We start from the raw sequence: 13,768 nt of genomic DNA, 5'->3' as shown, positions 1-13,768 counted from the left end.
CATATCTCTCCTGTTTACTGGATGTTTCCATTAGTGTAAGATTTCCCACCTCATCTTCTTTCATTGATTGCTCCATCTCACTGTAACCAAGGTATACTGGCTATTCCAAAGGTCCGTTCTTTCCTCTGTTACTCTCTTTCTACACACCATAATGGGCATGAATTTCTGCCTTTTGTTCTCTTTTGCATTACTTTAGCTTCAAATCTAATTTGTCCGATTTGCCTGTGATCACATAGGTGTAGGTAAAAACATATTGTATGTCAGAGAGAGCATGTTTGAGTAGAATATGACCTCACAACAGCCAGGAAGCAGAGAGAGAGAAACTGAGGGTTGGGGACACTACACTTCAAGGATACTTCAGGACAGAACCTCAGTGATCCACTCCTTCTACCTCATTTACACCCATTACACTTTTCACCCCCTCTATCTAGTCCATTAATCCATAATTGGACCAACCATTGGTGAAACTCGAGTGCTCATGGTTCAATCTCCTCTAAAACATTTCTGTACATCCTCATATGAGCTTTAGGGACATTTTACATCAAACCAGAAGGGAAAGTAGAGAATCTACCCTACCTAAAATGGATGGCTGAAGGATGTACTTGTTTCAAGGTCTGTACATAAGAGTTCTCATATGTACACACACACACACACACACACACACACACACACACACTTTTGCCCTTTTGTAGAAGTTCTATCTAATTTGTACACTTCCCTCCATGTTTCTTTCACAAAAATGTCCTAAGTGTAGGAACTCAGTGATTCCCAATTTCTTATAAGCTACAAACATCCTGACATGATGATTAACAAATTCTCTCTATATAGACACTTTTGCTTGGCACTATGGATCACATTTTACAAGTAGATACTTGAGAAACTCACATATGAAACAGTGTAATAATTAGAGCATAACAATCTTTTAAATCCACATTGTATGGAGTTGTAGGTTTTTAAAATCACCCAATGGTTTATTCAATTTTAAAACACACTGATAAGTTTTACAAAATGCATCTACAAGGTGAGACCTTTTGGGCTAAGCTTATTCTAGATCAGAAAAAATTCTTTGAAAATACATGATCTGCAAAATACTTTTGTCCTGGCTATAATTACTACCTAGCACTGTGTAGCCTTATGAAAGCCCGGGGATGATTCTGAAATTTAAAACAAATTAAGGAAAATTACTGAAGAAGCTATAGTTCAAGCAACTGCTAATGACTAAATTGAATTAGATCACAGTGTAGATGATCTGGAGAGATGGAGTAAAACCCTTCTTACACTTCTAAATTCAAATGTCTTTTTAGAGAAATGTAGTACATCTAAGTCTTTAACTTTTCTTTTGCTTGTGATAAAAATGTTTGTAACCTTTCAAACTAAATACAGCATAGAGGACTGTATGATATTAACCATGTGAATTTCATTAGAATTTCAGTAGCATAAGTTGAAAGGTAGAAAAATAAATGGTGACACGAATGCATAGCTAAGATCATGTTATACAGGAAATAGTAACATTCTAAACAAAGAAGAAAGGGGCTGATTGGGTACGTTCAATGATGTTTGAGACTTTTATACATTCACAAGAGTTAATGTAGCAGATATTGATAGATGTGAAAAATAAACATCTGACTTTTGAGATGTTGGTATAACAACAGAGCTTTAAATACAATATAAATGTCCCTTCAATTAGTTCATTCATTCCTGTAGAGAAAATTCAATAAGACTTAGGCTTACAATACATTTAATGGTTTCCATTTAAGTAATTCCCTTAAATACCCTTCTGAAGAAAATTTAATAGGAGTTTGAGGGAAAATGCTCTATATGGTCCCACTGGTACCTCTATTTTTCCTACTAAAGAGCAAGAAGCAATTGTTTCCTAGCTACAGTAAGGTTATGGAGTGAAAATGCTTGTGTATAGGTTAGCATCTTGTCTAAAAACACACAGTATTTCCAATGTTGAGTACTTTAAATGAATCTTGTTATTACTTGGCAACATTAGGAAATGTACATTCGTCTATTCAGGTTGGTCTGGAAAGCAGTAGTAAAACATAGACATGAATACATTCAGTTAAACTGAGATTCTAGAAAAATGAGAACGTAAGCATCCACACAGAGTGAGCCCCATGTTTAGATGTTCTTAGGAGAGGATCACACAGGTGCAGTAGCATGTCCATTTGACCAAATAAAATGATATTTATTGACATGAACTTCGGGAAATGGAAACAACGGGGTTTTTTTTTCCTGTTTGTCGCTGTTGTTTTTTTTCTTTCCCTTTTTCCCTGTTTGTTCATTTATTTGTCTTTGGGGAGGGTACAGGAGCCATAGACAAAGGGTGGACCAAAGGCAGGACAAATGTGGCAGGGATGCTCACTGGACACTATGTCGAAAATTAATTCTACAACATGAGGGTAGGAATGGGAGGAGAAAACCAAGAGAGAGTGAGGGAAGGGGTGAAGTTATTCAGAAGAAATGTATACTTTATCTGATTTATGTGACGGTAACTCTTTTGTCCATCACCTTTACAAAAACAAGAAATGGATTTAAGAGAAAAATCCACTGTCAAAAGTCACACATCAGTCAAAAAAAAGTGGAGCTCAATACCTAGCCCAGTTTCCAAGACTGCAGATAAGACATACAATCCACATTCGTAGAAAGAACTTCAAGTTCATGAAAAACTTCTGCATAGGCGAAGGCAAATGAAATGTCAGGGCTTGGAGGCTTCAATTTTATAACGTTATACAGAACCCAGAGATTGCCAATTTACGATGACAAGTGGTCGTACTATCATATGGGAAAGTGACATAATTCATTTCAGCTACTGATCTTTTAATTATTACGGTTATTACTTATTAAATTATCCCCATGAGCATTTTGTTTATATTAGTACCATCATTAGCATAACAATGTGTCACCTTTTTTTCCTACTCTAATAATTATAATGCTAATTAACTGCAACTTCCTGTATTGATCGTGACTGAATATCATCTCAAGAGATGCCTTAGGAGGCAAACCACTTACTTATGTGCGAGGGTGTTCTTTTTTCAGATCGTTGCCGTTGGTCCTTGTGCAAGCAGAATGCATCCATTGAATGATCTTTGTGAGAGGGCTTGATGGAATGGCTCGGAGTTAGGATGGATTGTATCTTTCATGGCAGTCTTCTTTTCTTTTGCCAAAGTCTCTGTCCTCTGTTACAGTTTGAAGGTTTTGGCAGGAGAATGGAGACAAGAACGTCTTCATCAATGTCATCTCTACCACCATACCAGCCTAATTTCAGAGGAAAGGCATGCCTGAATGTATTTAGATATTTTGTTTGAAGTGGCAATGTTGATGCCACCGGGCTGCATATTTGTAGGCCAATTGTGCTAAATCTGGCTGCAAGGAAACAAAACGGATACAAAGATCTAGAGAAACAAGAAAAATTACTCAAAAACTAGAAGCATTGCTTTCTCTGTTGACCCTTTTTCCTTCCACTACGATCTTCCTTAAAGGCAGGACCTGAAAACTATAATTTAATTGTGTGATTTTTGAAAGCCCCCCAGCAAGCACATGTAGAGCCATCTTGCAAAGCTGACAGTTTGACAAAACCCAGGGCTAGGCAGGGCAGATAACCACCCCCAAGGCTAGGCAGGGCAGATAACCACCCCCAAGGCTAGGCAGGGCAGGTAACCGCCCTCAAGGCTAGGCAGGGCAGGTAACCGCCCTCAAGGCTAGGCAGGGCAGATAACCACTCTCAGGGCTAGGCAGACAACCACCCATGATTACTGGAAAAACCGCAAATTCCCTTTAAGGAAAGGACCAATTAGAACCCTGTAACTATGCTTCTTGCTTCTGTAAACCGCTTCTGCAAACCCCTTAAAAACCCCCCACAAATCGAGCCTCGGCGCGCCATCTCCCTGCGAGGACTTGGACGCCCGGGTACCCGTCCCATAATAAACCTCTTGCTTTTGCATCCATCGCGTGTCTCGCTGATCTTTGGAAAGGGGTCTCCCTAGGGAAAGACCACCCAAAACTCGGGGGTCTTTCAGCTGGGGGCTGGTCCGGGATAGGAGACCCCCACCCAGGGACCACCGACCCACCGACGGGAGGTAAGCTGGCCAGCGATCGCACTTGTCTGTGTCTCTGTTTCTGTGTTCTGCGCTTGCGTTTGCATTTGTACTAGTTAGCTAACTAGATTTGTATTTGGCGGCTCTGTGGAGGAGCTGACGAGCTCGCACTCCCGACCGCAGCCCTGGGAGACGTCCCAGTGGTGTTTGGGGGCCAAGCTGGCCCATTTGTTATCCGTAGCCTGGAAAAGAGTCAGTCCATTCGGGGCTGCCCCGCTAACCGAGGGCTACGTGATTTGTTAGGGAGACGAGAGATCCGGACTCTCACAGTTACAGTCTCCATTTGAAGTTTTGTTTTCGGCCGAAGCCGCGCCGCGAAAGTCTGTCTTGGTCTTGTCTCCCTGCTGTTCGTTTTGTCTGTCCTAGGACTCTGTATATCTCTTTTGTGTCAAACCTGCATAACCTGTTTTGTTACCTTGTCCTGTGTTTGTTGAATTCCTTTAGGTGTTTTATTTTTTTTTATGTGGTCTGTGTGTAACTGTGTCTAACCTCTCTCCACACTGGCGGGAGAAATTCCTCCTAGGCATGGGGACTAAGCTGAGAATGTGGCAAACAGAAGACTTCCAGGGATGACTCCTTCTCTTTCTCTTTATGTCCCCAGCAGAATTTTCCTCCCTACCTTTTCTTAGCAGCGTTGCTTCTCCAGAATTGTCAAACTGCTTTTACTCTCGCCACTTTTGTATGTTTGTCTGGTTTATGTAGAATGCTCTGAGAAATCTAAATGATGTGGTTAACTGGACTTTGATGTAAAAGAGAAAGTGAAATTAAAAGCAGAAGGGCCTAGGACGAGAGTGAGTACTGAGGAGACTAGGTCTGGTGGTAAATTAGAAAAGAAAGTAATAGTAAATCCAATTACATACTAGAAAAAATTATGTTGCAAAAAATTTTTTGTCTGGTCTGGACTGTTCTTACCTGTTTTTGTATCTCCTGACTGTGACGGACGTAATAGGACATATTCCCTCTACCCCCTTGGATTTATATTCAGCTCATTTGAAAGATGTACAGGCGACAGCCCACAATCAGAGTGTGAGTGTCCGCAAAAAGAACTCTGGGTGACCCCCACCCAGCCTTCTTCAGCAGAAAATTATTTGGTGTGCTAAAATTATCAAGCCCTGGAAAATGAGGCTGGAGAATGCTAAAATCATTTGTTAAAAGCTTTGTCTTAAAATTTGGGTGTTGCAGGAGTAAGATTGGCAAAAATACCTCCTGCCACTGGAAAATGTACGGCCGATGTTAATTTTGCGCGCTTTAAGATCTTTTAAATGTGTGTGTGTATGTGTACGTGCATGTGTGAGTGTGAACATGTACAAGACTGTTAGTATGATGTAAAATTGAGTGAGTTTAAGTTTAAATTCAAATGGACATTAAGTTTGGGCATTACCAAATGCTTTAAAGGATTATTGCATTGTTTTAAAGAGGAACCGTAGTTAAAGAAAATGTTTCATTAATTAAAAAAAAATATATTATTAAGGTTAAGTGTCAGAAATTTTGATGTAAAGGTTTATCACTGTTAAAAAAAAAAGAGAAAATTGCTTGGGATTCTAAAAAGAAAAAAAAATGGGCCTGTATGCCTATCCACAGAAGTGAGGGTCTGGCAACAGTACAGCTTAGCCAGCCCACATGGTGGCACAGGCCCTGGAGGGAATCCACGTGGTGGGACAGCCAAAAGGGGGTGTCCTTGCATAGTGAAAGAGAAGTGGGGCCGGCACCAAGACAGTTCATCAAGCTCTGAGGAGTAGGATGAAAGGATAAAAATAGGCTGTTTGGCAGGACAGGCCATGGAGGCCTCTCTTTTGACTCTTTTGTTTTCAGGTGAACTTTGGAAACCTGGTGGTAAAAATGAATGGTTTGGCTGGAATTTTAAAAAAAAAAAACTGCCCCTTGAGGTACTAAGAATTAAAAAAAAGTTTTTTAATGGTTAAAAAGTATATTTATCTGATGTAATTTGATTCCTGTGCTATTTTGTAATTCGGATGTATTGAAAAAGCAAAGATGCTGAGACTGGATTTCATGTGTTTGTAATTTTGGTGACTGTTTTAACTCTTGTTACAATTGTTTTGGATATCAGTTTAATGATTCAGGTACTGAATTTTATGTGATAGTAAGACTCGTAACTATCTTAAGTTACACATAATGAGGCAAGTATAAAAGCAAACTCTCATTAACTCTCTGTATGTAGGAGGAAATGGCAAAATGGGCTATCTCACTACTTTATTGGAAAGCTGAATGGATAAGTATTTCTAATTTCGTAATTGTAATTCTTGCATTAAGGAAAAATTGTCATTTGAGTCCAAAAGGTCTTCATGCCATGTGGTAACTGGGACTAAAGAAAAAGAAAAAAGGCTCTTTTAAAACGGGCAGCCCAAAGGCAAAGGGCAGTACTGGTTTCAGAATGCCTCTGAGCTTCAGAGTTTTTCCAACGCAGATAAGCGCTAAAGTGTTAGTGTTAAACAGAGGTTAGTAAAAGACCTTGCAAATCAAGAATGCATTTCTAGATAAGAAATCTGGAAGTAAAATTGTCCTAAATGATTATTGCAAAGTGAGAAAAGGAGAATTATGGCTACCAAAATGTTTAATTGCCATTCCAGTTTCTCTGTAGTTTTTTTCCAGCAGGCCCACAGAGAAGGACAGATGATCCCTACAAGTTTGTCAAGATCTAACACTGGCCCTTAATAAGCTCCAGGTAAGAGTATGCTTAAAAACTATTTCTGTGTGGACCACCTTGTTGCTTCTAATTGGAGTAAAGTGGCCTCTTGTAAGACTCATTGATCTGAAATCTGCTGTTCGAAGCCAGTCCGGGCAGAAAAAGGTCCCTGTGGGAGTCTTCTTGTCCAGCTGACCAGCAGAAGTGCTGGGAATAGTCATGAGTTGCTTTGAGGCTCAAAGTGGTAGGGTGCTAGACTTGAGCTGGAGAGCTGAGGGACAGCACTCAGGCCCTGAGTCCAAGTCCAGTGATGGACCAAGAGAAATGACAAAGGTGCATTTATACCAGCATGGAAAAGTTACTCCTGGGACAGAGTGATTGTGCATCCAGAGGCAGTAAGCCACGGCTTGGATGGCAGAGAGGGTGTCAGATCCTAGAGTCACTCCTGTTTGGCCTTTCAAAAGTTAATCAGAGCCGGGAGGTCCTAGAAGAATAGTTCGTAAGCATGCCTTTTATTGCCCATGTCTATCTATTTTGTAACTGGACAGGAACTTGCCAGTCATCTGCGGTAGTGAGTAGTAAAGCCAAGTTTGTTAAATAGGGGATAGTTTGAAAATCCCAACCCCCTGCATCTGCTCAAAGCCCTAACTGGCAGTGAAAATTCTGAGTTGGCATATCTGTTCAGGAAAGGAAACTTGTGGACCTGAGATTATGTCTTACCTGAGGCCTACAAAGGTAATTTAGGCATTGTTAGGTTATCAGAGATCCATTTCCCCAGCCAGTCAGGAAAATTCTTTTGCAAACTAAAATGTTAAAAGGCTATACTGATGTAGCCCCGAAAAGTCTGTATAGTTAAGTTAAATGTTGAATGTAATTTTCAGTTTGGAGTAAAGCTCCTACTGGACATCTGACCCTGCAGCCCCTTGGTAAAGTAGACTAAGGTTATAGGTTCCTGGCTAGGTAAGGCCAACGCCCCTGAGTCAGCCTGAAGAAGTTACAGAAGATGGATGATCTTCACCCATCAGCCCCCCTTTTAGGACCAAGGGACCAAAGTTGTTTTTGGGAAAATAAGACAGGATAAACTAGGGGCATGGAAAACAGAGGTAACAGTGTACAGAAACTGCACTTGTGAGAAATGGTTACAGGCCAAACCTTCTATGTTGGTTAAAAAAAAAAAACAAACAAACAAACAAACAAAAAAAAAAAACAAAAACCTAGCTTTATTGGAAATATCTGATTTAAACTTATTGCCCTGGCAAAATGGCCCAAGGTCCATTAATTGCTAAAGCCGTCTTGACATTCAGTGATGTGCCAGCCTACAAAATCTAGTGTGCTTAAGAAGGAATCAGGAAAATACAAGGAAATTTGACTAAAGTTATGCCTCAGGTTAACTTAGGTTAAGCTTCTCTAACCAGTTTATGGAGAAAGTTGCAGGTAACCCAGAAGGTGTGACATTCTACTGGAACCACTGGAAGCCACTGCTGCCTGATACCACCATGACCCCTGCCCATTGCATTTGAGTGAGGATCAAGGAGAGTCTAACAGTCATCTGGAAGAATCTACATTTTCACCCTGTGTGGCCCTATCTTGGTAAAACAAATGGGACTCTTATCATAAGCAGCTGATTTCTGCTGGAAAGTGCTTTGGATCTGCTGAAACTAAAATTTTGGGGGGATATTCTTGAGTTGACTGGAGATAACTAGCTCTATTAAGAAAATTGGATATTGTAAGAAATTTTCAAGCAGACTGGCCTGCTGCTAAAATCAAAGCATGTATGACAGGCTGGAGAGTCACTTCCAGGCAATGTCTGGAGTGGGAGTATTAAAATGTGTCCAGATGAATTAGGGTGTGACCTAAACTGTAAAGAGGAAAGTTAGTATAGTAAGCCTTGGAAAATAAGAAAGGGATTTAAAAAGTCAAGTGTTACAGAATGTTCCAGTAAGTCGCTGCTGGCGTGAGGAAGTAAAAGGTGGTGTGAGTAGGGATATGTTAAACTGTATAAAGAAAGACTTTAGAAAGAGAATTAGGGAAGCAAAAACCTTTCCTTTAGATGAAACGGTTTTGGTATGCTAAAAGTGAGAAAGACAATCCCTAGAAAGTGAGTATGTGACATATGGTATCAGTATGTCTTAGAATTAAAGCATATGAGTAAAGTTGGTATGTAATCAAATTGGCTATAATATAAATAGGGTCAGAATTGGGACTTCGGTGTAAAACTATGTTAGTCTGTACCTGCATCTGCAGGGCTAAGGGAATTGGGTGATGTCATCTAAATGTTAACCAGAAAGATCTCATGTATCTTTAACCACTTGATTCCCTTGCCAAAATGGTTTTGTATGTAAAGCCTGGATTTGCTCATGTGTAGCCTTAGGATCAGATTTGGGATCCCCTCCCATAATTCCTAGCTTGCAATTGCATTTGTTATGAGCTTTTACCCCCCTCAGAGCCCTATAGCAGGTCCACCAAGAGATCTGGCCCAAGGTAAGGGCCCTTTATGAGACTGGACCTCCTCCTGAGCCACACCCGCTACCAACTGAGTAAAGCGCCACCCACAAGCAAACCTGGATGACTGGAGCCTGTGGACTCATTCGCAGTAAGAGAGAACATTCTATCCTGGCGGCACAACAGAGGCTGTGTACCAAAAGATGGACTTGGCTAACTTTACCTTGCTAGGCCTGATATATATGGTTAGGTGCTTCCGTAGCTAGGGAGAGAGCCTAGACACTCATAAACCCTACCTATGGGTAGTCTGGTGGCTTGGGGATGAGCTACTGTAAATCCCCTGGCCACTATTATTATTCCTACTAGAGTCATGAGAGCAAGGCCCCACCGTAAAAAACTTTGAGTTGTGACCAGACCCTTGTGTGTGATTATTCTTGTCCTGATTATAGGACCCTGTATTAATAAGTTAGCTGCTTTTTGTTAAGGATAGGACGTCTGTTACACATGCCCTAGTGCTTACTCAACAATACCACCAATTAAGGCGGTATGAGCCTGAGGCCGCCCGAACAACAGCTCTCCCGGTTGAATAAAAGATTTTATTCAGTTCAAAGAAAAAGGGGGAAATGAAAGCCCCCCAGCAAGCACATGTAGAGCCATCTTGCAAAGCTGACAGTTTGACAAAACCCAGGGCTAGGCAGGGCAGATAACCACCCCCAAGGCTAGGCAGGGCAGATAACCACCCCCAAGGCTAGGCAGGGCAGGTAACCGCCCTCAAGGCTAGGCAGGGCAGGTAACCGCCCTCAAGGCTAGGCAGGGCAGATAACCACTCTCAGGGCTAGGCAGACAACCACCCATGATTACTGGAAAAACCGCAAATTCCCTTTAAGGAAAGGACCAATTAGAACCCTGTAACTATGCTTCTTGCTTCTGTAAACCGCTTCTGCAAACCCCTTAAAAACCCCCCACAAATCGAGCCTCGGCGCGCCATCTCCCTGCGAGGACTTGGACGCCCGGGTACCCGTCCCATAATAAACCTCTTGCTTTTGCATCCATCGCGTGTCTCGCTGATCTTTGGAAAGGGGTCTCCCTAGGGAAAGACCACCCAAAACTCGGGGGTCTTTCAATTTTTTTAAGGACTGAAAAACTCTCAGGAATTTTCTGAATAATTAAAAATTCTTTCCACTGTCCTAATGTGCAACATAACCCACTGTAAATCCAGCCACTCTTCACGCCTCCATGCTGCCCTTCTCCTGCAAGAGAGGGTGCAATTACTGCTAATTCTTACCATTTTATGAATGGGGAGCCTGATTTACAATCCTCTCCAGAGGGGCACACAAATCAGCAAATCTTTTTAGTTGGTACCAATTATTTTATTTTTAAAAACTGGGTACATTGGTATGTACTGTCTATTTCAAACTTTTCCAATGCATTTCAGTCCTTTCCGGCCTAGGATAGCAACTTTCTCACCGCTTTGTGCCATCTGTTCCTTGGTAAATAATGAGATAGTTTCAAAATTTTAAAGTATTTATCCATTTCTATTTCATTCTTAAAGGCTGACTTCTACTGAATTTGGAGGAATAAAACATGACAGCAAGATTCTGAAGTAGAGTGGGGGTTCGCTACAATGAAACAGGGTTCCCCCCAAGGGAAGGGATTCCTGGTTCTCCCAAGAGTCCACCACACAGTCTCCAGCTACAAGGTGACAAAAAGACAGTTTTATTGGGGAAGTAAAAAGTGAACAAAAAGTGAACCGACAGGCCTTGGTCGCGGCCCGGACTCGGGAGCCGAAACTGCCAACCACGTGTGGAGCCCAGACTCGGGAGCTGGGCTTGTACACACCTGGGCGGCCCAGACTCGGGAGCTGGGACCGCCCCTCGTGTGGCCTTCCAGCCTGGTTATAAGGCAAACATCACAGACAAACTTGTCACACGCAGGTGACCAATGAAGATACAACACTTACAGAGCATGCTAGGCCGCACGCAGGTGGCCAATAGAGTTACAGTCTGTCTCATAATATTTATTTGAACTAACCTATCATTCTAGTTAGAATTGACGCATGGATTTGGTGGGGCACACATGATGCAGGCGGATATGCCTATTCATAGCTGGTTTCCTTGAAGCTCCCAAGCCTCAGGTGGTTAATCTACATAACTTATCATAATAAAGAGGAGGACACAGGTTCCCTTGAAGCTCCCAGGCCTCAGGTAGTCAATCTACATAGTAAAGGGAGCTTCCCTGAATAGGGTGGGGGAGGGCTTAATGGAGATGGAGTTGGCTTCTGCTCTAATCTGAGCTGGAGTCAACCTGAAGTCCCTCCACAGCTATTGATGGCACTGGGCAGATCTGGCCTCCCCACTACAATTCTAGTAGAAAAGAAGATTGTGAGAAGTGACATAAGATAGGGCACATATAATCAAGCGTGATTCAGTGTAGCCAACATTTCTATTGGAATGAAATTTTATTAGCTGCCAGTCACAGGAGTGATCAAGTTCATGCTTATTTTACTTACCTTCCCCAAACTATTAATTATGAAGTATATGTTATTTACAAAATTATGTTTAATATTGTTTTAAACTTGGAATCAAGAGGGCTTCTCAGGCCAGTGTAGACTGACTTTCATAAAGAAGTATTTTCACCAACGTGTTTGACAGCCTCAGCAAGGTAGCTTTTACTCAGTCAGCTTAAAACCAGTATTTCAAAGTTTGACTTTGTCTAGCGCCATCTCAAGTAGAAAAGCCTTAGGGCTATGACTTAAAGAGTAAATAATGGGCTACCATCCTTCAATCTTGAGAGAGACTGGTTCCACATTCCCCTGTGGATGACACAATATTCAGTTGCTCAAGTCCCTTCCATAAAACAGCTCAATATTTTCATATAATCTACCAGCATTCGCACGTTTAAAATAATCTTTACTTTCCTTATCACACTGGCTGTAATCTCAACACCATTGAAATCCTTACCCTACTCTACTATTGGAGCTCTACTGCCACAAAGGAGGTAGAGGCATATTCAGGAGAGATGCAATTGTTAACACCTATTTCTCATCTTTGGTGAAACAACAGGTAATTCAGTGTAGTCAGGTAATCCAGACAATGCAGGACAACCGAGGAAAGCTAGGAAACACTATCTTCACCAGAGATAGTCAAGGACATAAGAAACAGCAGGAGCTGAAACTTCAGAGAAAAACTTTGGGGAAAAAAAAAGTATTGGCACTCATGTATCCCTAAGACAGTGTGGTAGGAAGATTGTGAGTTCAAGGCTAGTGAGGGCTACAAAAGGTTTCAGAACTGTTTTTTAAAAGGAGGAGGAGGAGGAGGAGGAGGAGGAGGAGGAGGAGGAGGAAGAGGAGGAGGAGGAGGAATAGATATATTTGAAGGATAAAGAAGTCAATTGTGCCCAGAAAGGATGAAAAATTTTATTGAGTGCAAATGGAGAAAAAAATTATTGACAGACTACTGAGTGGAAAGAAGGCAGAGTCTAGCATATGGAACTTATTGTCTCACAACAACACTTTGGGGCAGGAATTGTCCTCTTTGACAAGAGAGAGTTAGGTAAACAATAACTACACTGATTTATCACTACGTACTACATTCAGTATCAAACTAGCAACCTGTGGTCCACAGTTGGTACAGTTGAAATAATCATTCATTTTAAAGGAGAAAAAGGTAAAATCAACAACCTTGCTCATACCACAGAGATAGTGGCTTGGCCAGACTCTGTATCTTTAGTAAAAGGTTGGTCCCACCCATTGTCAAACTGATCAAAGTCATAGTAGTTGTGCCTGTGGAGATGGTGGGCGGAGCCCAGAGAGAATCACACAGAGACTCCATACACACCCTGACAGGCCGGTGGATGGACAGGAAGGTGAATGACCAGTGGAAGGAAACTGCAGGATCCATTTGGAAATGCCAAAGCAATGTGATGTGTGAGCTGCTCTTTGTCAACGCCGCCCTGTGGTGTGACATCTGGAACCCGGTCCTGTGGTGAGAGTTGTGTCAGCCCAGGAAAATGTGAAGAGGTGACAAGATAGGCTAAAGGAATGTAGTGCCTGAGATAACCCATCAGAGATTAGTGAAGAAATTAAATGGGTATCATTTACCTGGCTAACTACTCCTCTCTCGGTTCATCCAGAGGAATTAATATTCTGCTAGTGAGCCAAGTATCCTATTAGCTGTTCTGTAATTGAAAAAATTATTTCCTAACAGTGAAACAGAATCACTGGTATGGGGCCCTGGTGATTATTCTGCATAGATGAGCATTTGTTTATCTGTTGCAAATGACTCTCTCTTGGGGTGGTCCTCTAAGTTAATAGAGCGTTACAAGCTAAATCTCTAGTCTAGCACCGTCTCACTGTGAGGGGGGAGGTTTGACGTCCAAGTTTGATGTACAATGAGTGCCTTCAGTTCCTCCTGTGTGCTTGTTCCTAGGCCACGTAATTTCATTTCACTCGGTCAATTCGGATGCCTCCAGTCAGGTTGGTGCGGATCTCATCTCACGATCTAATACTGGTCGGGCTGTTTGCCTCCTCGCTTCACACTGCTCAGCGTCTATTTATTGATGTATTTAGTTCCCGTGAACTTAC

The sequence above is a fragment of the Perognathus longimembris genome, chromosome 19 (genome assembly GCF_023159225.1).
Source record: "Perognathus longimembris pacificus isolate PPM17 chromosome 19, ASM2315922v1, whole genome shotgun sequence".
NCBI classification, from domain to species: Eukaryota; Metazoa; Chordata; class Mammalia; order Rodentia; family Heteromyidae; genus Perognathus; species Perognathus longimembris.
Note: the sequence above shows the minus strand (reverse complement) of the source record.